Source organism: Vombatus ursinus, unplaced genomic scaffold, assembly GCF_900497805.2.
Source record: "Vombatus ursinus unplaced genomic scaffold, bare-nosed wombat genome assembly UNPS02000577.1, whole genome shotgun sequence".
Classification (NCBI taxonomy): Eukaryota; Metazoa; Chordata; class Mammalia; order Diprotodontia; family Vombatidae; genus Vombatus; species Vombatus ursinus.
Genome location: NW_020940355.1, coordinates 6108568 through 6134394, shown reverse-complemented (window position 1 = coordinate 6134394; position 25827 = coordinate 6108568).

Below are 25827 nucleotides of genomic sequence, written 5' to 3'. Positions count from 1 at the left end.
AAGATGTGAAAGGAGGTGCTGGAGTCAAAATGTGATGGTCATTCTACCAGATCAGAGAAGCAGTAGGGAGCCCTTTTAGATTCTTGAGCTAGGGAGTGACATGGACTGACCTTTGTTTTAGAAATATCAGTTTGGAAGCTGGGAGTTAGGACAGATGGGAAAGAGAAGAGACTTGAGGCAGAGAACCAATTAGGAGGGCAATATAATGTGGCGGAAAGAGCATTGCACTTACAAGTCAGAAGACCTCAGTTGGAGTCTTCCCACAAATAAAATAGAGATAAAACTATTTGTATCACCTACCACACAGGGATGTTGTAAGACAAGTACTTTGCAAACAACAAAGTTGTATATAAACATGAGCTCTCATTCTTGCTTACTCCCACAATGGCATTATAAATAGCTTCGTTTTTACTTTATCTGACAAATAAAATACAAAACCTGAATATGGGAAGGGTTACCAGGTAAAATGTCTGGAAATCTCACAACTTTTTGTGGGCAGTAAAGGAACTTGGAAAGCTAGGTAGTGCAGTAGATAAAGTGCTGGGCCTGTAGTCAGGAAGACTCATCTTCCTAAGTTCAAATCTGATATCAGACACTTACTAACTGTTTGACCCTAGGCAAGGTCAAATCCTATTGGTCTCAGTTTCCTCCTCTGTAAAATGAATTGGACAAGGAAATGGCAAACCACTCTACTAGCTTTGTTGAGCAAAAGTTGGCAACAACTAACAAAAAGTAATTTGCTTGCCCTTTTATCTAAATGAGAGAACCAGTGGTGTTTCAGTAGGAACTTTTTTTTTCAAAAACCATTTGAGAAAGGGAACATAGTCTGTTGACTTGAGAGCTGGTCAGAAGGAAATCCTGGGTTTAAGTCCTATCTCTCACACATGTTGGCTGGGTGACACTGGGCAAGGCAGGCTACTTCTCATTGTCCCCTAGCAAAATAAGACTATAATCTGCAAAGCATATAAAGACTTATAAAGGTAGAAAAAGATGGCTGGGGTGGAGCCAAGATGGCGGAGTGAAAGCAGTGACTTGCTTGAGCTCTCCCCCAAACTCCTCCAAATACCTGTTAAAAATTGCTTTAAGCAAATTCTGGAGCAGCAGAACCCACAAAAAAAAGACAGAGTGAAACAAATTTCCAGCCCAAGACAACCTGGATGGTTGATTGGAAAGGTGTGTATCATGCTAGGCTGGGAGAAGAACATACTTCAGTGCCAGTGTGCAGGTAAAGACCAGGCTTCAGCGAACCTGGACCAGGTCTCAGAGGACTGAATCAAGGGCAGCTGTGGTGGTTTCTGGACTTCTCAACCCATAAATGCCAAAAACAACTTAGTGGGTCAGTGGGAAAAGTCTGTGACCACAATGAGAGAAGCTCTGTCTCAGCTCCAGTCTGGGGGCAGCCTGGAGGTGGTGGCTGCTTCTGGACCTCACCCCACAGACTGAGGGGAAATCAAGTGGCTGATCAGAAGGGGATTTCAGGGATCTCTTTGCTGGTGCTGAGGCAGGATTCTCTTGCTTTGCCTGTATTTGGATCAGGGTCACAGTTCTAGGTGGCGATCCTAGGGTAAGGATGCATGGTGGAGCTTGTAGTGGCAGTGGAGAAGAAATCCTCCTCACAGTTCCAAGGCAGAAAAGAATGCTTATCATCATTCATAGACCAAAGCACAGGCCAGGAAAGGAGTAAACACCTTACCTTTGATCATACCACCTTAGAAGAACAGAAAATTTACAGGTCCTTAGAAGTATCTCTAAAAACAGCTGCACAAAACTCCCAAAGCTTGGGGCAGTACATTCTCCACACTGGAAGCAGATCCCTACCTTAATAAAGAGTTTGTAAGTATATAAGTTTATATATAGGTATAATTTTTTAAGTTTATAAGTTGAGTAATTGGCTGGAATCATGAGCAAACTGTGCAAAAAAAGTCAGACCATAGAATCTTTCTTTGGTGACAAAGAAGATAAAAACATACAACCAGAAGAAGACAACAAAGTCAAGGCTCCTATATCCACCCAAAGCCTCTAAGAAAAATATGAATTGGTCCCAGGCCATGGAAGAACTCAAAAGGTATTTTAAGAAGCAAGAGAAGTAGAGGAAAAACTGGGAAGAGAAATGAGAGTGATGCAAGAAAATCATGAAAAATAAGTCAACAACTTGCTAAAGGAGACCCCCAAAAATACTGAAGAAAATAATACCTTAAAAAATAGCCTAACCCAAATGGCAAAAGAGGTTCAAAAAGTCAATGAGGAGAAGAATGCCTTCAAAAGCAGAATTGGCCAAATGGAAAAGGAAGTCCAAAAGCTCACTGAAGAAAATACTTCCTTAAAAATTAGAATGGAGCAAATGGAAGCTAGTGACTTTATGAGAAATCAAGACATTGTAAAACAAAACCAAAAGAATGAAAAAATAGAAAACAATGTAAAATATCTCCTTGGAAAAACAACTGACCTGGAAAATAGATCCAGGAGAGAGAATTTAAAAATTATTGGAGTATCTGAAAGCCATGATCAAAAAAAGAGCCTAGACATCATCTTTCGAGAAATTATCAAGGAAAACTGCCCTGATATTCTAAAACCAGAGGGTAAAATAGAAATGGAAAGAATCCACCAATCACCTCCTGAAAAAGATCCCCAAAGGAAAATTCCTAGGAATATTGTGGCCAAATTCTACAGTTCCCAGGTCAAGGAGAAATTAGTGCAAACATACAGAAAGAAATAATTCAAGTATTGTGGAAACACAATCAGCATAACCCAGGATTTAGCAACTTTTACATTAAGGAACCATAGGGCTTGGAATATGATATTCCAGAGGGCAAAGGAGATAGAATTACAGCCAAGAATGAAAACCGAGTATAATCCTTCAGGGGTAAAAATGGTCATTCAGTGAAACAGAGGACTTTTAAGCATTCTTGATGAAAAGACCAGAGCTGAATAGAAAATTCGACTTTCAAATACAAGACTCAAGAGAAGTATGAAGAGGTAAACAGGAAAGAGACATCATAAGGGACTTATTAAGGTTGAAATGTTTACCTTCCTGCATGGAAAGATGATATTTGTAACTCATGAGACCTTTGTCAGTATTAGAGTAGTTGGAGGGAAAAATTATATGTATAGATTGATGGATAGAGGGCACAGGGTGAGTCAAAGATGAATGGGTGGTATCTGGAGAATAAAATTAAGGGGTGAGAGAGAATTATACTGGGAGAAAGAGAAAGGGAGAGGTAGAATTGGGTAAGTTCACATAAAACAGACAAGAAAAGGCTTTTACAGTGGAGAGGAAATGGGGGAAGGTGAGAGGGAATGAGTGAATCTTATTCTCATCAAATTTGGCTTAAGGAGGGAGTAACATACACACTCAATTGGGTAGGAAATCTGTCTTACCCTACAGGAAAATAGGGAGGAAGGGGATAAGAGAGCAGGGCAGTGATAGAGGGGAGGGCAGGTTGGGGGAGGGGGTAATCAAAAGCAAACCTTCTAAGGAGGGACAAGGTCAAAAAAGAGAATAGAGTAAACGAGGAGGGGTGGGATAAGATGAAGGGAAATACAGTTTTTTCACAACATGACTACTATGGAAGTGTTTTGCATGACTACACATGTATAACCTGTATAGAGTTGCTTGCCTTCTCAATAAGGGTGGGTGGTGAGGGAGGAAGGGAGAAAATTTGGAACCCAAAGTTTTAAAAATAAATGTTAAAAATTGTTTTCACATGCAACTGAGAAATAAGATATACAGGCAATAGGGTATAGAAATCTATCCTGCCCTATAGGAAAATAGAAGGGGAAAGGGGTAAGAGAAAAGGGGGGAGATAGAAGGGAGGACAGATTAGGGGAAAGGGTACTCAGAATGCATACCATCTTGGGGTAGGGGGAGGGACAAGATGGGGAGAAAATTTGGAAATCAAAATCTTGTGGAAGTGAATGTTGAAAACTAAAAATAAATAAATTAATAAGACTAAAAAAAAAGATGTCTCCCTAGTAATTTCTGATACCAATGAAAGCATCAGTTTGGTTGAAAATAAGCCTACAACATTATGAGTTAATCAGCTCTTTGCTTCTTTTCCACCTTTCATTTCCTGATTTCATTTTCCAGTTTGGCTCTCGGATATTTTCTTCTGTACAAGCTAACTCTGTATCACACCAGGTTGCAGCATTTGGATGTGTGATCCAGACTACAGAAACAGATATTTCTATCAAAATCTAGATTCCTCACTTGCATTTTCATTCCTCAAATTCCCACTGCAGATTTTGCTGGCCCTAGATTTAGATACAATGCCCACTTCAAAATTTGTCTTTCTGTTAAAAGAGATTTAAAGTCTTTGTGTAGAGACTATTTTCCAGGTTTGATTTGAGTTTCTTTTTTCTATATTTAGACCTATATACTCATGAGGCTTTAAATGAATATGCAAACCAATAAAAATGAAAAAAATAAAATAACTATTATCAAAACATCACCACTAAGGGAAACTAATAATGAATAACCCACAATCCCATTGCACTCTATCACTCCCTAGCATATAAGCATGGCACTACTCCCTCTTTAGCTGACACAGTCTTTTAACCAGCAATGGGGACTTTTTTGGGAGGCTATATAATTACACTAAAAATGAGAGAAGTAACAAGAGATTCTGCTAAAGCAGAGAGAATGGGAGAAATGTCTCCTTTTCCTTTGGAGGACTTTTGGAAGCCCTCCACCCCACCTCAACAGCCAAAGTTCATTGATATATAGAAAGAAAGGTATATAAAGGCTATCATTTAAAGATAAGAAAATTGAGTCACAGGGAGGGAAAGTGATGTAACTCAAGTTAAAAAAACCATGCTTCTAATATGGTTCCTAGATTTCTGAAGTAAGGACTAGAAACCTTGAGAAAGGTTTCTAGTAGTAATAACCCTCTCCACGTGAGTCTAGGAGATTCAACGTTAATAGGTCTTTTTGGCTTCTAGGTCACACTGTTGACTCATATTGAGCTTGCGTTCACTATGTCCTGCAGATTTTTTTTCATGGGAAGTGTTTACCCATGTGTCCTACATTTTTTATTTGTTGTTGATATTGTTATTGATATTTGAACCCAAATATAGGATTTGTTTGACATTTATTACTGGATTTCATCTCGTTAGATCTAATTCACAATTCTAACCTGCTGAGAAATTTTTCAGTACTGATTTTGTCATCTAGAGAGATATGATTCTTGACTTGCAAGTGTCCTAAAGTCACTGTGGTTTCAGTGCCACACATCCTTTTTTGACTAAGTACAGCTCCCATACTTTAATGTCAATGGTAAAAAGTAGTGGTTTTGAGCTTATATTCATTGTAGTACAGACTCAGGAGAATGTTTTGTGGGTATCTCCCCTAAATCCCATAGGGTTGCCTTTGATCCCTGAAGATTATTCTAAGGAACCAAGGTAGACCTGGCAACTCTGATGTGCTACTACTATAGGGGAATCTATTTCAGAATAGAGCACACCCCAAAGGCCAAGTAAACCTCTGGGGGTTCCCAGAGGATGCATATTAGAGTCTAGGAGAAAACAACCAGCCAAATGGGAGGAGATAACTAAAAACCTTCCAGCTCCCTTAGAAATTCCCCTCATAAGAGCCAACACAAATCAAAGGGGGAACCCTTAATATAAGTTCTAGGCTGAATTCTTCTCCGGCCTCAGCCTTTACTCACTATATCTTCAATGAGAGTAGTAGAGAGGAGGGGGGGTGACACCAGCTCATTTTCCTTGAAAAAGACATTAAAAATTAACCTTTGAGATTTAGGGGTTGTCATTCAGGGGCCCGCGGCTATAAAAAGGCAGCCAGAAGTAGCAGTTGAAGTCTTTCTTCTCCATCCAGTCTGCAGTAGCCATCTGGCCAATGCAAAATACCGGCAAAGAAACTTTTGTCTTGCTTTTGTTTTCAGACTCAGACTGAGACAAGTCCCTTCCTGCCCTATGCTCAAATTAACAGTATAAGCTCCTTTACCCAGCCCTACAGCTTTGTAATTGGGAAGGCCTTTCATGCCTTGTAAAGCCAGTAAGCCGATGACAGAAAGGGCCAGCCTGTAAAAGGTAGCAGCACATCTGTAGGGGATGGAGGGAAAGCAGTTGACTGGTTTGAAAACAAAACAAAACAAACAAAAAAAATCAAGTAAAAACCATTGCAATTGAGAATCAAATTCAGATGCAATGACATTTTCTGGGGAAACTTTGGACTTTACGGTCAGGATTTTTAACATCTTTTCTATACTTCCTCTTCTTTCTCCAACAGAGCCACCATCATGAAGGCCCTGAATCACCTCACACCTGGACTATTGCAGTAGCCTTCCAGTTGATTCCCCTTCCCCAATTTTCTCCCCATTCCCCCATTCCTTGTTACACTCAGTTGTCAAATTAATTTTCTTAAAGCTCAGGTCTTACTATGTCTCCCACAACCCCATTCAATAAACCCCAGTGCAATTCCTCCTTATTACCTGTAGCATTAAATATAAAATCCTTTGTTTAACTTTTAAAGCTTGTCATAACCTAGCCTCAACCCACCTCTCTTCATCTTACACTTTACTCTCCTCTACGTACCATGAGATCCAGTGACATCGGCCCTTTTTGCTGTCATTTAAATATGATATTACACTGCCCAACTCTGTACATTTTTGCTGTCTATCCCCGTACCTAGAATATTCTCCCTCTTCTTCTCTATCTTTTGACTTCCTTCATGTCTCAACTAAAATTTCATCTTCTGCAAGGAGTCTTTCCTGATCCCCCTTAATGTTGATTCACTCCTTCTGTGATTATATCCAATTTTTACTGTATCTATCTTGCATGTACATTATTTGCTTGTCTATTCCCTATTAGTCTATGAGATCTTTGAGGTTGGGGACTATTTATGCTTTTTTTTAATATATATTTTCAGCACTTAGCACAGTGCCCAGCACACAGTAGGCACTTAATAAATGTGTGTGGATTTGATTTGATTTGATCACATTTATTCTTTTTAAATCTACCAGCCAAGCCTTTCTTGAGCCTCCCATGGCTGGTACAGTTGGATCCTGGCAGGTAATCTAAGTGTGGCTGTTAGGAGGAAGGAAAAGAACTAAATTAAGTACAACATGTTGATAAGAAGGCACGATTCTCATTGGGGAAATTCAATTCTTAGAACATATGCTGAGCCAGGGAGGGCTGATCCACCACAGATGGATCTATTGCATCAAACTCCCAAGCCAACTGGAGGATTTGTGGATTTGATTATAGACCTAGGAAAACTCATTCCAAGGTCATCTGACTTGGCAGTCCCATTCAGGGCCACATTTAGAAAAGGCAGTTACTTGACCCCTACTTCAAGGAAAATTCTCCTGACCAAAAAGAATGAAAGTTCTTGGAAATATGAAGGTAGTTCTAAATATTTGGCTCTCACCAATACTTCCAATTCCAATAAAGAACCATTATCTGGAACAAGACAAGAAAATGTTGATTGATGAGCAGGCAGTGTACATGCTCCATGAGAGAAGGGAAAGGCTTTCCCAATATAGATTTATCCTGGGGAGAATTTTTGTCAGTTGACTAGACTGGCTCAGGGTTAGAGAAGAAGGGATGAGGTAGATACAGCAAGATCTGAACTTCCTTCTGACATTCATGTCTAAAAGGATTCCTTTGAGGCATGTGGAAACCAAAGCATGGAAATATTCAGCCCAAATGGGAGGCATCTGGACCAACTATAGAAATGCTCTTTAACATATGTCTTGATGTTAATAGTGTTGAGAGTTTTCAACAAAAGGACACCCTCATCACTTATGAAATCCTGTGTTGCCCCAGGCCAATTCCAGCAAGAGATTTGCTCAGGTGGAATGATAGTAATATTTGTTTACAATAGACTGTTACTACTCAAAATATTTTGAAAGCAAATATCTTGTGGACATAGGAAGTAATTCTCTGATCACTGACAGTATTCATCTTGACTCAGGTGTGGTCTGTATCACTTGAAGTCAATTTTAATAGTGATCCATAGTTCTGTGTGAAGCTAAAATGAGGATCCAAATATGTAGCCCATCAAAAATGAACATACATGCAAAGAAGATGGATTTCAAACCATGGTTGAATGTGGTTAGAACAAAATTCATAATTTATACCATATTCCAAAGCTGGATGGCTCTCTTACCAAGAAATTCAGAAGATTTTACCCACACTACCCTCTAGTAGTTTTCAGTTTAAATGTTCATCCAGCAAAAATCTTGGAGATACTCAGGGGAAAAAAGTTTGGAGTATTGTTTTTACCTTGATTTCTTGAGATTTTCAACTGGAGTATTCAATGTAATCAAATAGAATACATTGAGTGCTGATAGTGTAACCTTGGGCAAATCATTAAATCTCTCAGTGCTCTGAGAACCTCTTTTAAGCCTGCCTAGGAAAGAGAAGGAGTAGATCCACATTGGTAGAGGAAGTTCCTTAACTGATGATTCAGATGCAATTATAGGTTTGGTCCTAAAGTAAGATAAAATTGAATGCCTACTGTGTTCCTAGTCCTATTCAATGCTTTATAGAAAGCACAAAAGAGTAAGGGGCAGATTCATTGTATTTTAGCTTGTGCTGAACTGAATATTCCACCCAGAATTCTAGCAGTGGAAAACAGAGGCAGAAATGTCATGAGGCACCATTTTTTTTTCCCTCTAAAATTAGGACAGATGATTCCTGTCTCAAATTCTTTCTTTAGACAATCTTGGCTCCAGGAGATGCTGTCATTCTGTAACTAAAATTTGACTGCAGTTGAAAAATGCTGATGCATTAGAAATTTTTTTCCTTTCCAGTAAAATTGGTTATGAAATCTTAAAAAAAAAACAAGGCAATGAAACAAAAGAGAGGGTTGCCTTCTAAAAGTTCTTCATACATCTTAGAATACTAGTTATTCATTCCACAAACTTCAAATATTGGGGTTGAACTTCAGAGCTTTTAGCTATGCCAAAGACTTTTCACCCAGAGCTGAGGTAGTACAGCTCTGGGATTGCAGGTTCAATGAAGCTGATGACTCTCGGAATAGCCCTCTTATGTTTAATACGCACCATAAGGTTGTGTGGTAGGTCATTTTGCACTTGTGTTTTCTCATCTTTGAAAAAAGAATTATCATTCATCTTTCAAAGAAGAGAAAAAACAAGTACAGAGAAGTTAAAAGATGCACAGTTAGTAGATGGCAAAGTGGAAATTTGAGGCCAGGTCCTCTGACTCAGCAAGATAGAGCCCTTGCCCTCATGGAGCTTACAGTCTAGTAGGAGAAATACAACTTGTACACAAATAATTAGAGTACAAACTATAATGTGAAATTGCAATTAAGGAGGCACAAAATATTACAGTAAATTAGAGGAAGGAAGGGAGAGTCTACATGTGATAGAGTGTGAAGTAGACAGAATACTCGACTGGGAGTCAGGAATATCCGAGTTCAAATCCTGCCTTAGACATTTCCTAGCTATATGACCCTGGGCAAGTCACTTAAACTTTGCCTGCCTTAGTTTCTTCAACTATTAAATGGGCATAATAGTAGTACCTACCTTCTGGGGTTATTGTGGGGATCAAATAAGATATTTATAAAATGCTTAGTATGGTGCCTGGTACATGTTGTTATTTAGTCATTTCAGTCATGTCTGACTTTTCGTGACCCCATTTGGGGTTTTCTTGGCAAAGATACTGAAGTGGTTCACCATTTCCTTCTCCAGTTCATTTTATAGATGAGAAACTGATACAAATAGGGTTAAGTGACTTGCCCAGGGTCACACAGCTAGTAAGTGTCTGAAGCCAGATTTGAACTCAGATCTTCCTGACTGCAGGCCCAGCGCTCTATCCACTGCACCACCTAGTTGCCCTCCTGGCACAGAGGAGGCACTTAATAAATGCTTACTTCCTTCTTTCCTTATATATCTTCTTTCTTAACCCTTAGAATGTTCCTTACATATGGTCATTACTCTACAAAAACTTAATGACAATGTTGATTACGGAAATATATTGAAGAGAGGCAGTTTGATGCAGTGGAAATAACATTGGACTTACAGTCAGGAAGATCTGTGTTTGCATAATACCTCTGACACTTGTTAGCTATGTGACTCTCAATGACAAATTTCTCTGAACCTCAGTTATCTCATCTTTTTTTTTTCAGCCGAAGACAAGGTTTATTAGAACATCCATCATATTGGGAAGACTCTTAAGGAGACTAAACATTAGTAAGCTATTGGCTAGATTATAAGAATCTAAGCAGTGGCTAGATTTTAGGAATCTGAGCAGTGGTTAGATTATAAGAATCTAAGCATCTTAGTGAAGACAAGATGGACCTTATATACAGAAAGACTATGGGAGGGATCTAGGAGTGGCCAAGTAGTCTATGAGGTAATAGAACTCCAGAGGTGGCCAAGGAAGAATGGAGTCTAGATAGGATTAAGGGTGGGAAGTGGCCTGGGGACATAGGGAGGTCTGGGCTAGGTTAAGGGTAAAAGAGAATTGGGAGATTGGGTGTAGCCACAAAGAAAGGCCAGTTGATGGGATTGTAGCCTCAGGCTAAAGCCAGAGATTTGGCCATGTGGGAAAGTCCAGGGTTTTTCCTTTTTGGGGTCTAGATCCCATCCTCATCGTTCCCCCCTCAAACAAATGGGACCCAAATTCTTTTGGGGTAAGGGGTGAACATCTCAGAAACTGCTTTCTGCTGGCAAGGGGCATAGAGCTATCCCTGTTTTGAGGGGGTCCCAAAGAGGAGGTTGACTGGAATGGAGCCCAGGCTGCATCCAGGGAACGATGGGGGACATTGGCTGGTACCTGCTGCTGTTTGCTATCAACTGCAGGTGAATGGCCTCTAGTCTGGAAGACACAAATCTGGCAGAAAAAACTGCAGGGCCCAGATATAAAGGAGGGACTACATTTAGAGCTCAAATAGGAGGATAAAACATGCTTAGCTCTGTTTGGATTCAGATAATTCAGTTTTCCAACCATACAGTATCAAATCCACCTCATAGCCAGACTTAGGAATAGCCAGGTAGGTAACATTCCCTTTCAAAGGAACATAATGGGGAAACTGAGCCAGGAGGATACCATCTTATACTGAGGCTAAAATTGTCCTCTCAGCTTTTCCCAAAGCTGACTTCCCACCAGTATCACCTTCTCTGAGTAGCCTGTGGCATTTCTCTCAGATGGTGGATTATTGAGTATCAATGGATTATGACCCATCAGACAACTCAAAATAAAATCCTATGAGCTTTTACCTCAAACAGCAAGTTTTACTAATCACAGCTTAGGAAAAACTTTTCCAAGATTTACATCTCAAACTTAAATTTGTCCTAATGTAAAAAGCCAATCATTAGAGATTTCTATACACTTGCAAATTCTCAGCAAGCCATACATAACCCAAACAAACTTTTTGGCTAGTTTACACATTAAAACAATAAACAACAATAGCTAAATTACTTTAGTGGTAACCAAATTATGAAAAGTTGCTTGACATAACTGATACAGAAAGTTCACCAATTTGAAACTTGAAACAAACCCATTACCAATCAAGTGACTTCAGTTTTGTTAAATGCACTTCCAAATTACTTTACACAGAGAATCAACATCTCATCATTAACAATTAAAACTACAAATTTTAAAGAGTGTGCTTACTCAAGTTTGGAGGCTAGCTTCATTACCTTGAGCAGGATGTGCTGAACCTGGGTGATGCTTCTAGGCAAAGGTTGTGCTAGGGCCCAAGGCCATTGCCAGGAGGGTCCACACCATCAAAGATGAGGGGTAAAGGGTGAAACTCTCTTCTCTTATGACTCAAGGGAAGGAAGTGACCAGGTTGTACAGGTGTTTCAAAATTCTTTAATGATCAATCACAAAACTTCCAGAATATGTCAAGATATTTTTAGCCGTTCTAACTTTCCCTGTAACCTCCATGAAGGAAGATTCAGAGGTGCAGAGGGAAGGGAGTAAGTAAGCCTCAGGGAACCAAAAAGCAATTGCAGTTTTCCCCAATTCCCTAGCACTGAGGGAATTAACAGAATTGAGCATACACTTCCAGATGGGGTGTCCATTGTTGTCTTTTATGCTGCGGAAGGTGTACCCAGGTCCATGGCCTTGAACCGACCCAGTGGACTGAGAGCCTAAGAACATCAGGCTGAGTGAGAGACAGCCTCATAACTGTCTGCCCAAAAAGCACTTCCAAGCCTTGATGCTTGGAGAGTGACCCTAACTGCAGAGCAAGAAAGGAGGGAGGGGAGGCTTACATGCCTTCCAGTCTTGTCTGGAGAAGAACTTGGGGTTAGGCAGTTTCCCTGTACAGACCACCAAAATGATGTGGTTTAGGGATTCAGAGGTCCTGGGATGCCAAAATCACAACACATGGGTCCTGCCCAAAAGAATTCGACCCAAGCCTTCTTTCAATCAAAGACAAGGTTTATTAGAACATCCATCATATTGGGCAGACTCTTAAGGAGTCTGAACATTAGTAAACTATTGGCTAGATTATAAGAATCTAAGTAGTGGCTAGATTTTAGGAATCTGAGCAGTGGCTAGATTATAAGAATCTAAGCCAGTTATCTCATCTTTTAAATGGGAGTAATAATTGCAGTTCCTTCTTTACAAGGTTACTGTGAGGATCAAATCAAACCTTAAAATGCTACATAAATGTGTTCTGATCTATTGCAGGGACTTATATTAGGCCCTGCAGAAGAATTAAATGGACAATTACTGTAAAACAAAAGGTCTTTTTACAGGTATAAAACTCAGTTACAAAAATTAGATCATTGAGCAGACAGACTTCAGAAAAACCTGGAAAGACTTGTATGGACTGATGCTGAGTGAAGTGAGCAGAACCAGGAGAACATTGTTCACAGTAACAGCCACATTGTGCAAGGAATAACTTTGAAAGACTTAGCCCTTCTCAGCAATGCAAGGATCTAAGACATCTCCAAAGTCTCATGATAGAAAATACTATCCACATCCAAAGAAAGAACTGTGGAGTTTGAATGCAGGTAGAAGTATACTATTTGCTCTTTTTTTTCCCTTCTGTTTTGTTTTGTTTCTTCTTTCTTGTGGTTCCTTCTATTGGTTAGAATTCTTCCTTACAACATGACTAATATGAAAATATATTTAGTAGGAATGCATGCTATCTTGGGGAGGGAGGTGGGAAGGGAGGGGAAGAAAAATTTAAAACTCAAATGCTTATGGAAATGATTGTTGATAAATCAAAATAAATTAATAAAAAACAATTAGATCATTTTAAGCAGGTGGTAGGGTTAAAATAATGGCCTCTAGATCCTTGGGGTTTCCTCTTCTTTAGCTTTAGAAAGTTTATTTTAGATGAAAAGTTCTTAGTTCAGTTATAATTACTCAAAGCCCCCAGTTAGGAAGATTCCTAATATTTAGGTAAAGGTTGGGTTTCTGCCTCAGTTTACATTTACATCTATTTATCTCTAGTTACCCTCTGACCTTTTTGTGCTTGAGAAAAAATAGTTTATTGGAAATATTTGAATAAGGAAATAGTAGACTATGTTAGAGTAGCTATAAACAGACAGGTATTGTGAGGAGAACTTGAGGGAAGATCCATGTTTTTTTCATGGCTTCCTTCTGTCCTGTGGTTTTCTGCTCTGAGATGCCTACAGAGCCAATGGCTCTCTTCAATAGCTCTCTTCTTGCCACAGTTCATTATTACTTTTGTTCCTCAGAAGTATGTTGGAACACTAATATGGTACTAATCCCCTTCCAGACCCTTAGAATCTCTATCTCTGGTGATGAGATAACTCATTTTTTTTTAATATAAATTCCTTAGAGTGTGAAAAAGTCTATCACATAATAGCTTTGATTGATCCAAAGAAGTACACAGGCCTTGTTCATACTTAGTTTTGCTTGAACCAGTCAAGAAATGTTCTTACATGATAAAAGTGATCATTCTTAAATGGATGGGGCCTTAAGATGTGGTTTAACTCACAAGGGAAGATCTGAGGCCTAACAAGAGACATGCCATGAAGTAGGGGAAAAGAGAAGAGGAAACAAAGATATATCTCTGTCATAGTCATCAAAGAGATAATAAAGTAAGCAACATCTAGAGATTTGGGATTCACAAAGTCCAAAATTTAATCAATAGTAAGATAGGAATGCAATAAGAACCTAGATGAAGCAGGCAACACAGAGTCTGAGCATTGGGTGGAAGCTAGAACAGGAAGTGGAAAGGGATTGAAGATCTGGCAAAAAAGTGTCTCTCAGCTTGGCACCCAGGTTATACCAAGTTTTTGTCACTACCCTCTAAATAGGTTAGGAGTTATAAACACGAATGAATGAGTTAGTCATTAATAAACACTTGTTATATACCAGCCATTATGCTAAGTGCTACAGATGTAAAGAAGGATAAAAACATAGTCTCTGTCCTCAAGAAGTTCACATTTAATGGTGGAGACAACATGTAAAAAAAATGTATATACTAGCTATTTACTGGGCAAAAAAGCAATCTTTCTCCAACTGGTATTAGAATCACAAGAAAACATGACAAGAAATTCAGAGGTCATTACTGTGCTTCGGGGTTTTGCATTTTAGGCAATTACTTAATGAGAGACACAACAAAATTACAAATCTTTGAAAGTAGTTGACAGTTCTTCATTTTTTCCCTTAGTTTTTTATATATTCTATCAGATGTCTCTATTCCTTTCCTTTCAGGTTATAGTATTTTACTATGATTCCAAGGCAAAACTGGGGCAAAGAAGGGGGCTAATTGTAAGATTAGCTGAAATTTGTGGGGCCAAGGAGGGAGAAAGTAAAGTTGTGAATTGCAGCTTTGGAGAAGGCTATATTGGGAGTCATCAAAGTCTTTTTCATATTTAAAACTACAGTTCTCCGTAACTGGGAAGAACCTTACAATCTAGCTAGTCCAATGTCTTCTTTTGCAGAAAAGGAAACCAAGGGGAATTAAGTTAACTGATTTGCCTATGGTCACATGGGTGAGTAAATCATGAAGGCAGAATTTGAATCCAGATCCCAGAATTATTGAACCGATGTTCTTTCAGTTACAACATATTACCGTCCATTAACTTTGTAAAGTAGGCAGTAAAATTTTTTTTCTTATTCTTATTTTACAGCTGAAGTAATTGAGGCAAAAAAAAATAATCCTTAATTGACTTCTTCAAGATCAATGGCAAGTAATTGGCAGAGCTATGAATGAAAACTAAGTCTTCTGGCTCTCAACATATTACTGGCTTAATGTTCTTTCTTTAAAAGAAGGAAAAGTAAATGCTATCCACACCCAAAGAAAGATCTATGAAAGCAGAATTGTTATTTTTTTTCTCTTCTGTTGAGTTTTGTTTCCTCTTTCTGATGGTTCCTCCTATTGGTTTTAATTTCTACTTACAACATCATTAACATGAAAATATGTTTAATATGAATGTAAATGTATAGCCTATAGCAGATTATGCGCCATCTTGGGGAGGGTGGTGGGGAGGAAGGGGGAAAAATTTTATACTCAAAAGCATATGGAAGTGATTATTGATACATCAAAATAAATTAATAAAAAAAGGAAAAAAATAAAAGAAGGAAAAGTGATAAACACAAAAATTGATGTTTATTTTTTTTTCTTTTTAACCTACATCCATTCTTCCTTTCCTACCAGATGTGGCGAGTCATGAATGACCAGTGGGTACAATAATGACCTGCAGTACAGACAAGAGAAGCAAACAAGGCTGTATCTGGAAAAAAAAAAAGGATTCATAAAGTGACAGTAGAGAATCCATAATTTTCTTGCAGCCATGAGGATTTAAGAATGGCTTGAAATTTTGGGAAGTAAGTGAAAATGTTTACTGTTGTGGCTCTTAGATTCCAATGGAAGAATTGGTCAAAAGGAATTCAGGCATAATCTTATAATCTTGGTCTATGTGTACTAATAATATAGTTTCTATCCACTCAAAGAGCTACTGTAGTGCTGAGAAAGTATGCAAGAGGTAAATAACCAAGGAAACAAAATTGTCTGTGGTGCCTATTGGATGTTAATTAAGACGGCCAATGAAAGAGTAATTCCAATTCACCTTGGCGAGGATTTTAGGGTGAGTCAGTATGATGAAGAACATTTCTGGGAGAAAATGACTGTTTTGCTCACTCTTTCATGGCCTGAGTTATTACTACTCAGGGGAAAGCAGTGAGTTATTGTGAATGAAGTGTGAATAGTGGATAAATCAGGAGATCTGAGTTTGAATCTTGCCTCAGATACTAACTGTACAACTGTGAACAAATCATAATATTTCTGAACTTCCTCTTCATCTGTAAAGTGGGGACAATAATAGCCTCTCTCTTACAATGGTGCTTGAGAATTTGAAGATCAAATGAGATAACAAATGTTTGCAAACCTTAAGGTGCTGTGTAAATATTAGTTATTCCTATTACTACTCAGTGTCCAAAATAGACTCTCTGTTGCATGTGTGTTATTTCTATTGTCTAGATTTATTGAGTACTGAATCCGATGAATGATTTAGCTAGCTGTTTCTCTGATCACTGGATTTAGGATCTGAATGGCAAAAATCCTTCAGTGTGTTTAGTGGGAGAGGAAAACTCTGTTCCTCTTGACAAAAAAAGGGGCTAAAACTATAATCCCACCATAGATTTTCCAGATGATAAAAGGTGGAGTAATTTAGAGGGGACAGAGTCACTTTCTGCTGTATGAACTGTTTAGTTAATCTCTTCTCATCCTGACCAGAGCCTCTCTTTAAAAGCCTTTTCCTACTCTGGCTCTTTAAAGATGTGGGTTACCTTGCCTTGCCCCCATTCTCAAGCTGAGTTAGACTGACTTCAGTACCCAGTATGTTAATTAAGAAATAATGATCTTAACAAAGGGCATTTCCGGGGGATTAATGATGGACTGGGTAAGCTGATGGCATGAGACTTTTAATTAAAAGTGGTGCTGGCTTTCTCTGTTCTGTAATGGGAATGGGGACAGGAATGAGTTTCCTACTGAAACAAATTCCGCTATTGCTTGCAAGTTCCCTCTCATGTTTAAATAGATGTTTTGTACTTGCAATCACTAAAGCCCCTGAGGGAAAGTACTCAGAACTCCTATTTATCCAGAATGGTTGGGGAGTAGGGAGATCTGGTTAATTGAATATTCTGATTAATGAAGAGTTGACAATATGTCATATATGGATTACCAGTTTTCAAGGAATTAGAATTTAATCTTCAAACATTCACATGTAAATTATACCAAAAATGGAGTATAAGGAAAATCCATATTATTAGAATTTTCCAATTATTTGCTTTCCAGTTAAAAGCTGTAGGGGTCTTTTGACACTTCCCTGTAAGTTCTTTGAGGGCAGGGGCAATATCTGATTCATATTTATATTCCTGGTGCCTAGCATAGTACCCTACACATAGCACTCAGCACATATTTAATTATTGAATACAGCAGTGCATTTATTGCCTATTAGTTTAAAAAGAGGAGAAAATATTTTAATGTGTTTGCAGTAGATATTACAGTAATATAAAATAAAACTTTGATATATGAGAGCTCACGTCTCCCTCACCTTATATTTGGGGACTGGGAGACAGAGTGATTTCAATGTTTTTTGATGTTTGTTCCTGTTAAGGGCACTATCCTCCTCCTAGTTAAACTAGTTTGAAATCTCAGTCATCCTTGACACTCCATTCTCCCTCCCTCATCACATATAATCAGTCACCAAGTCTTCTCAATTATACCTTCACAACATCTCTATATAAAAGACTGAGCTCATTTTACTGTCCTTTATATACATTATATTACTTGATCATTTGTTCTTCAAAACAGTCTTGTGAGATAAATGGTAAATGAAGGTATCATTATCTCCATTTCACAAATTATGAGACTGGCTCAAAGGAATTAAGTGGTTTACCTTTTGTTTATATAGCTAAAAGGATCTGAGGTAGGATTCAAACCCAGATCTTTCTAACTGAACAGCAATGAATCCACTATATTATATAGGCTGTCTCTCATGTATGTTTATATATAATACATACATTATATATACAATAAATACATTACATACACATATAAATTATATATGTATCATCAATTCTCTATCTTCCTCTTTTCTATTTTTCTTTGCACCATATGTATTCCTTATAGATTGTTATACTTTTCAGTGCCGCATTTTTCAAGATTTAGGTTGATTAAATCATCCATTTCTCACAATAAGATAGAAATTTTCTTTCCTGGTACTCTCTGTGCTGATCTCCCATTCCCTTTGTAATTCTGCTGACCCTACCTGTCCTTCAGCATTCATTAAATGAAGAAAAACACCCTGACTATATTAAGGTGGCTGAATAAAGCTGATATGTGTGGAAGAGTTTCTGAATTCAGTTTGGTTCCCATTTAAATTGTGCTTTGTATGAGATGTACTACTGGAAAGAACAAGGCCCTAAGGGTCATATTTCTTTAAAACAAAACATACACTCCCATTATGTGCTTCTGTGGCTGATGATTATGTACAAGTTATGTGTATGGAAATGAAATGTAGTCATGGTGAAATGCATCTTATTCCTGAAGGACTTTTCACAGCTATGATCTACTTATTTTGTGCAACAAAAGTTGATTTTTTCCCCTGTCCAATGAAATAGTAATGGTTAGAGTTTATGCCTTCCATAGCTATAATGTAATGACGGCCTGAAAAGGAGCAAAACTCCCATAAAAAATGTTAAATGATTCATAGACTCTTCATAAATCGAGATCCTTATGGCTACTTTTGGAAAATTAATATAAATGCGTCAATAAACAGAAGCCATTGCCTGCCTCTCATCTCATCTTACCCTGCTGCTATTAAGACTGTAATCCCTAGCAACTGATAAATATGGAGGAGGACATGTACAATGGGAAAAACTTTTTTTTAATGTACTGTACAAATGTCTCACTAACTAGTAATTTGGTGACAGAATTTAGTGAAATGCTTGTGCAGTAAATAGGTTTCTCTTTAAACATAATGCTCTTTTCCATTTTAACTGAGCATAAAATTGTATCTTTAAAGATCTGTAAGCAAGAAAGGCTTGATGCCTCTTGAACAGTTCAGTGTGACATATGGTCTTAAAAGCAACAGTTTTATCTACTGCATACAGTATCTGCAAATTTTAGCTAATGTTCCTGTGAAAACAAGTAGGGATTTATGCCCAAAAAACTGAAGAAGAAAAAAGTCTTTGAATTACCATATGTGGGAAACAAAAAACTGTGTGTATATAAAAAGCAATATAGACATTTGTGTATCTATAGCTTTTAAGAAACAGATGCATCCCATTCTAGCTATGCTTTTACTGCATTTATGGGTGCATATTATATATACATATATGTATTTATATATGTATATATACATACACACATGTATACTTGTAAGTATATGTTTAATTTGATCCTTTCTGTGTATGCCACATATATAAGACATACTCAGAAATAATATAAAGATCTGGATCTGGAGAAACACCTGCAGAATACGACAGATCTCAGAAAAAAGTAAAAATGAAGTTTCATGTTAAGTTAAAAGAAATGGATAAATGATTTGGCTCTAAAATGGAAGTCCTTCTCAATGAACTCTATGCCTAGTCCAAGTCTGTGAAATAGCCTGTAGATTGATTCATCACAGACTACCATGTAGAACTATTGAAAAAGAGAGGAGAAAACTATGGCATGTGCCAGGCAAGTTTTTGATAAAGCTGGACCAGCTAGTAAGTCAAAGAAATCACATTAAATTGATATATCTTGAAAATAAATATTAGCTCTAAATGAATTTCAGAAGAAAATCAAGAGTTATTTTCTTTTTAAATGTTTGTACATATTCAATCCCTATGCTATTTGTTGAACAGTCATAGTTTTTTTTTATATTTTTAATCATTGAAAATCAACAACATGTTTTATATTAGGCAGTCTAAGGAACTAGGCTACTGCTGTCTCGTTTGAGGCTATAGATAAGGATATAAAAGTTGAAGTCCCTGGCTCAGCCTTCTATCAATTATTACAGAAGCATTTTCCCTCCTACCCACAAATTCAGACCCCTGCCAGATTATAAGTAGTTGCTTAGACGTCTATATAGTCTAGTAGGAAGTATATCTGATTAGTGGCAAAAGTCCACAACTTCTGACACCAAATGGCCTAAGATGAGGAAAGGACCCAGAAGGTGCTATCTTACATACAGCTTCCATGACCCTTCAATACAAATTCATTTGAATTAATTTCTTTGGAGGTGCTCCTGATACCTAAAGCCTGAACTACATGACCAATGGGGCACACGCTTAGGAGACTTAACTGAAGGATAAAACACTTAGAAAACACCATCCAAAAGCCTAAGAAAGATCTGGGAGAGGCATTGAGCAGACATAAAAGGGAAAAAATAAACTTGGGAATAACTGGATTACCAGTCCTTTTTCGTCTCCTCCCCCTTACCCCCCAACCATTGCCTCTCTATACCTATGTCACACACACACACACACACACACACACACACACACAAATTGCTTATTCTTTAAGTGACAAAAATATAGGGCCAGCCAAAAATCAAAGGTATTGCAAGTAAGATTGCTTCTTATGGCTTAAATGTTTGGGTTGATTTCAGCCACTGATTAAAAAGAGAGTTATTAAATCTTTCCTTTGCAAGTATCCCTGTTCCTGGCTAGCCCTGAGTTTCCACTGCCTTGGTCCCCTGTTGTGTTAACCAACAAGGAGTTCAAAAAAGTTCTAATGCCAGAATTTCCAGGTACTAGCTATATGGCTTTGTGCAAACAATTCAAAATTTGAGTTTTAATTACTCATCTATAAAATTGAGATGTAATGGATGCCCCATATTCAAATTTAGAGCTACCGTTGTTGTGTTCAATACAGGGGCTAATCTGTGTCTCCAGCCACCATACAGTGCATTCTCTATCAAAAGACCAGGCATAGGGGCAGTTAGGTGGCGCAGTAGATAGAACTCCGGCCTTAGAGTCAGTAGGACCTGGATTCAAATCCGGCCTCACACACTTGAAAGTTACTAACTGTGTGACCCTGGGCAAGTCACTTAACCCCATTGCCTCACCAAAAAAAAAAAAAAAAAAAAAAAGACCAGGCATACAATAGACATCAAATACCAAAACATTTAAGTAGGGTAGGGTAACAAAGGAAAAAATGGAAAAAAATTAAGCAATAGAATTATTCTATTCTCCATGCATCCAGTATAAGTTATAAACTCCTCAGTTTGGTGCTGAGGGGAAATTAAAATATTATAAACAAAAATCTTAGGATCATAGAACAAGAGTTAGAAGATACTTCAGAGGCCTTTCAAACCAATCCCCTCATTTTACGGATGAGGAAACTCAAGCCAAGGGGTGAAAAGACCTGCCCAGGGTCATAGAAGTAATGTGGCAGAACCTTAAACTAAGGTTCCTTAACTCTAAGTTCAGCACTCCAAGTTTGATGAGTTTTTTTTCCCTGTACCATGATGCCATCACCATGTACCATCTGGCCATAGGCTGTTTTCAAGATGTTTTTCCTAGCATTGTCATTCACACCCTCTGTCCCAGCCAAACTGGTCTACTTGCTGTTCCCTGAGCTCACCATCCCACCTCCCATCTCCTTGTTTTTTGCAGACCCTGCATCCCCTACCCTGCCTCCATCTGCTTGGAAACATTCTCTTTCCTCTGCTCTTGTGCAAAGAATCCCCTCTGATTCCTTAAAGGCTCGGGTGCCATTGATTACACAAAAGATATTCCTGATTCTCCTTATCATTAACATTCTCTATTTCCTAAAATGACCTTGTATTTCCTTATCTCAACATATTATATCCACCTCATGAGAATGTATCATCCTTGAGGGCAGGGCATGCTTCTCATTCTGTCTTTGTATCTGCAGCACAGCATCTTCTATATAGTAAGTGCTTAATGAATGATTGTTGGATTGAATTGAAATGCCCTGTTTTTCAAGGACATGAGAAATCTCAAATTAACATATATAAAAGCATGTTGAAAATCAAGGAGTACTATACAAATATAAAGGGATATTTGTTACACCAGAAACTCACTGTAACAATATTCAGTAGAAAATGTCCCCCTTCTTTGAGTAATCCATCTTGCACACAATGGTCAAAGTTCTGACTGAGTCACTCTTTATTCAGTGAACTACTATGGCTCCCCATTACCTCTAAGATCAAATGCAATTTCCTCTTATAGGCAGTTTAAGTCATTTACAGGCTGGTTCTAATCTACCTTTCCAGGCTTGTTATATATCACTCCCCTTCACACACTCTAAGATGAAGCCAAACTGTCCTTCTTGTCTTTCTTCTCATACACCATTCCATCCCCCAACTCCATGTCTTTTCTGTTCCCAGTGTCTCTAATGCACCTTCACCCGGACCCCAATCTGCTTCTTAAAATCTCTGGTTTTCTTTAGAGTTCAGCTCAAATACACTCCATATATGTGACGTTTCTTGATACTCCTAGCCTTTCCCCCAAATTATTACCCTACATGCATATATATTTACATATGTGTGTATACATATACACACAAATATTAATATAAATACCTGTGTAATACATGCTTTGTCCTCTAGCAAAATGTACACTCTTCATGAGTAGGCATCCTTTCACTTTTGTGTATGTGTTCCCAATACTTAGTATAATGCCTGGTTCCAAATAGGTACTTAATGCACACTTATTAATTGAAAGATTGCTTAATTGGTTGGTTGAATGAATTTAACATAAAATGAATCTGGATTGGATCCTGTTCAAGGTGGTTTAGTTTCTGAAATACAAAAGGTCCTTATTACTAGACTGTTTCATCTATAACATAGTTAAGGAATTCCTATCACATAGACCTTATCGAAGCATTAAATTATATAACAAGTCTTCAGAACTGTGCCTGATCATTGTGTGTGGAGACCAATGATTAGATGAAATCACACTGGGCTACCTTAAGAATGCATGTTCTGCTTGGCTAAGGTAATTTTATTTTATTTTTTTTTTTACTGTGCACAGTCTCTAAAATGCATCAGCAGGCTGAGCAGGGCTGGGTCAGCTAAGAACCTATTTACACCTGCAGGGATAGAGAGATTGGTTCAGGCTCAGAGTGTTTACTCTTGCACATTTTGTTCATCCACCAAAACTTCAGAAACACAAATCTATGGCTGGTGCCAGGTACTGAAAACACAGACCTTGAGTATTACCAGACACTTAAAGATATTTCCTTTTTCATCACCACTGAGGACAGAAAAAGGGGAATGCACTAGATGGACACAGCATTCTATGATGGGACAGCTCATTGGTGCTTCCCTGTAGTGGGACTTGGAGAATCTAAGATCATATTTTCTTCTCTTTGAACAGTTCCTACCTCCATTCACTAGAGGCTGGAAAAAATAACATGAAGTAACTTTATTAATAACTTGTTATCCTCAATTCTTCCATTTCCACCTCCCACATCCAATTAGTTACCACGTCCTGTTGTTTCTACCTTTACAACATCTGTCCCCTCCTTTCTGTTCTCATCACAATTCCAGGTTCTCATTACCACCCACCTGGGCTGTTTCAATAGCCTTCCAACAGCCTTCTTTTCCCCTTCCACCCTCTCTCTTGTAGGCTCCATCCTTTTGGCTGTTCCATCTGCATATATCAGGTCACTTGTGCTCAAAAATCTTCAGTGGCTTGGTTCTCAATTGCGTGCTTAGTAAAGGTTCAAACTCCTTTGCATGCCCTTCAAACTGACTTTCCACAATCTAACTTTATTCAACCTTCTCAGGCTTATTTCAACTTTCAAGTGCTGGGCCATAGCCAGTCTTCTTGATTTATGTCTTGCCACTCCAGTGACTCTGAAGGAGAGAGTGATGCTGATGACTTTGTCCAACTCTGCCTCACTTAAATCCAATCCACTTGAAAGTCAAGATATCACCCTCCTGATGGCATTGGCCCTCTTTGAGAACAAAAGATGAACAACAATGACCACAATTACATTCAAGTATTCCACACTCTAGCTTCACTTTCTGCCACATGCAACTGAAATTGAGTTTGCCAATGATTTCCTTGGCTTTTTTCTAAAATTTTGAAGTGATTTCCTTAATTTTCTCTTAGTCTTCTTTGTTCTTGACTTGTCTACAGCTTTTAACGCTGTTGATTACTCCCTCTTCCTCCTCAACAATCCTTACTCCCTGAATTTTCATGACACTGTGCTCTTTTGGTGTTTCTCTAAATAATTGGGCTGTTCATTTTTAGTCCCCTCTGCTGGATTACTTTCCTGCTTCAGTGACTCAATTATCTTTGGTTTGTCAAGAAAAGTCCTTCACAGTCTGGCCTCAACTTTTCTTTTCAGGCTGACATTTCATTACTCCATCTCATATACCTTATTTCTGGCCAAATTGACCTACCTGACCTTCCCAATCAATCAATAAACATTTATTAAGTGTCTACTATTTGCCAGGCACCAGGGATACAAAAAAAAAGGCAAAAGATAGTCCTTGCCCTCAAGGAGCTTAAATCTATCCCCATGCTAGTCAATCCATTTCCTGCTTCCATTCCTTTCTGTAGCCTGCCTACAGTGCCTAGAATTTTCTTTCTCTTCACCATTGCCACACAGGGACCCTAACTTCCTTCAGAGGTCAACTTCATTTTTCCTCATATAGAAGGACTTTTTTGTTGGACTGCTTAACATTCTTTTCTCTTTTACCTCTAGCAACTGGTGCATCGTAGGCCCTCAATAAAATGATTCAAGTTAATTGAATTGTTTCCATAGTTTGAAAATTACTATTATTCTTATTTGTAGAATATCCTAACTCCCTCTCTCTACCTATTAAATTCATTTTCATCCTTCAAAGTTCAACTGAAATGCTACCTCTTCCACGAAGCCAACTTTCATTACACTTGTCAATCATAACCTTCTGTCTCACACTAAACAAAAGACTTTGTACTTTTCAAATGCACTTAGCATGGATCATTTCATATTATAACCAATGTTCTACACAAGTAGCTAGTTACTAAAAGTTTATTGAATACTTTATATGTGTGTAGTCAGGCAGACCTTGACTGTATGCTAAATATAGTGTTAACTAAACAACATGCTCATTTCTCCTTGTTACTGGATCTGACCTCCAATCTTACATTTCCAGCTTCCTTTCAGACATTTCAAACTGGATGTCCAGTAGACATCCTAAACTCAACATGTCCCAAACTGAATTCATTATCTTTCTCCCTAAACCTTCACCTCCCCCCAACTTAGCTGTTATTGTTGAGGGTACCATCATTACCCCAGTCCCCCAGGTAGCAACCTGAGTGTTATCCTTAACTCTCCACTCTCTCTCCCAGCCCCCATATCCAACCTATTGCCAAAGCCTGCTAATTTCACTTTTGTAATATCTCTTGAATATGCCCCCTTCTCTCCTCTGACAGTGCAGGCTCTTATCACCTCATGTCTGGATTATTTCAATAACCTGCCAGTGGTTCTGCCTACCTCAAATTTGACCATCTCAAAATTTACTAATATTATAGAAATATTCTCTCTAATTGGCTCATGCCCTACCACTTCTTCAGCTAAGGAAAATTTCTTCCTTTTGTTTGAACTGCCTCAATACCAAACCACTTGAAGATTTAGATACAAATCATAGTAAATAACCATATCATTTAATAGCCTCAAGTAACATAAAAATGAATATGAACATTAAAAGGAATAAGGCTTCTGAATGTGTACTGAGGTGGCTTCAGCTTGGCAGTGTGGGAGGGGGTGGGCAATGAATATCTCTCCTTATTCCCAGTTGGAGGGGAAATGATCCAAGCTGGGTTTCCTTGGCCATCACTCCAGGAAGTAAGTAAAGTAGGAAAGAAAGACAGAAATAAAGAAAGAGAAAGAAAGAAGAGGAGGAGGAAGAGAAGAAGAAGAAGAAGAAGAAGAAGAAGAAGAAGAAGAAGAAGAAG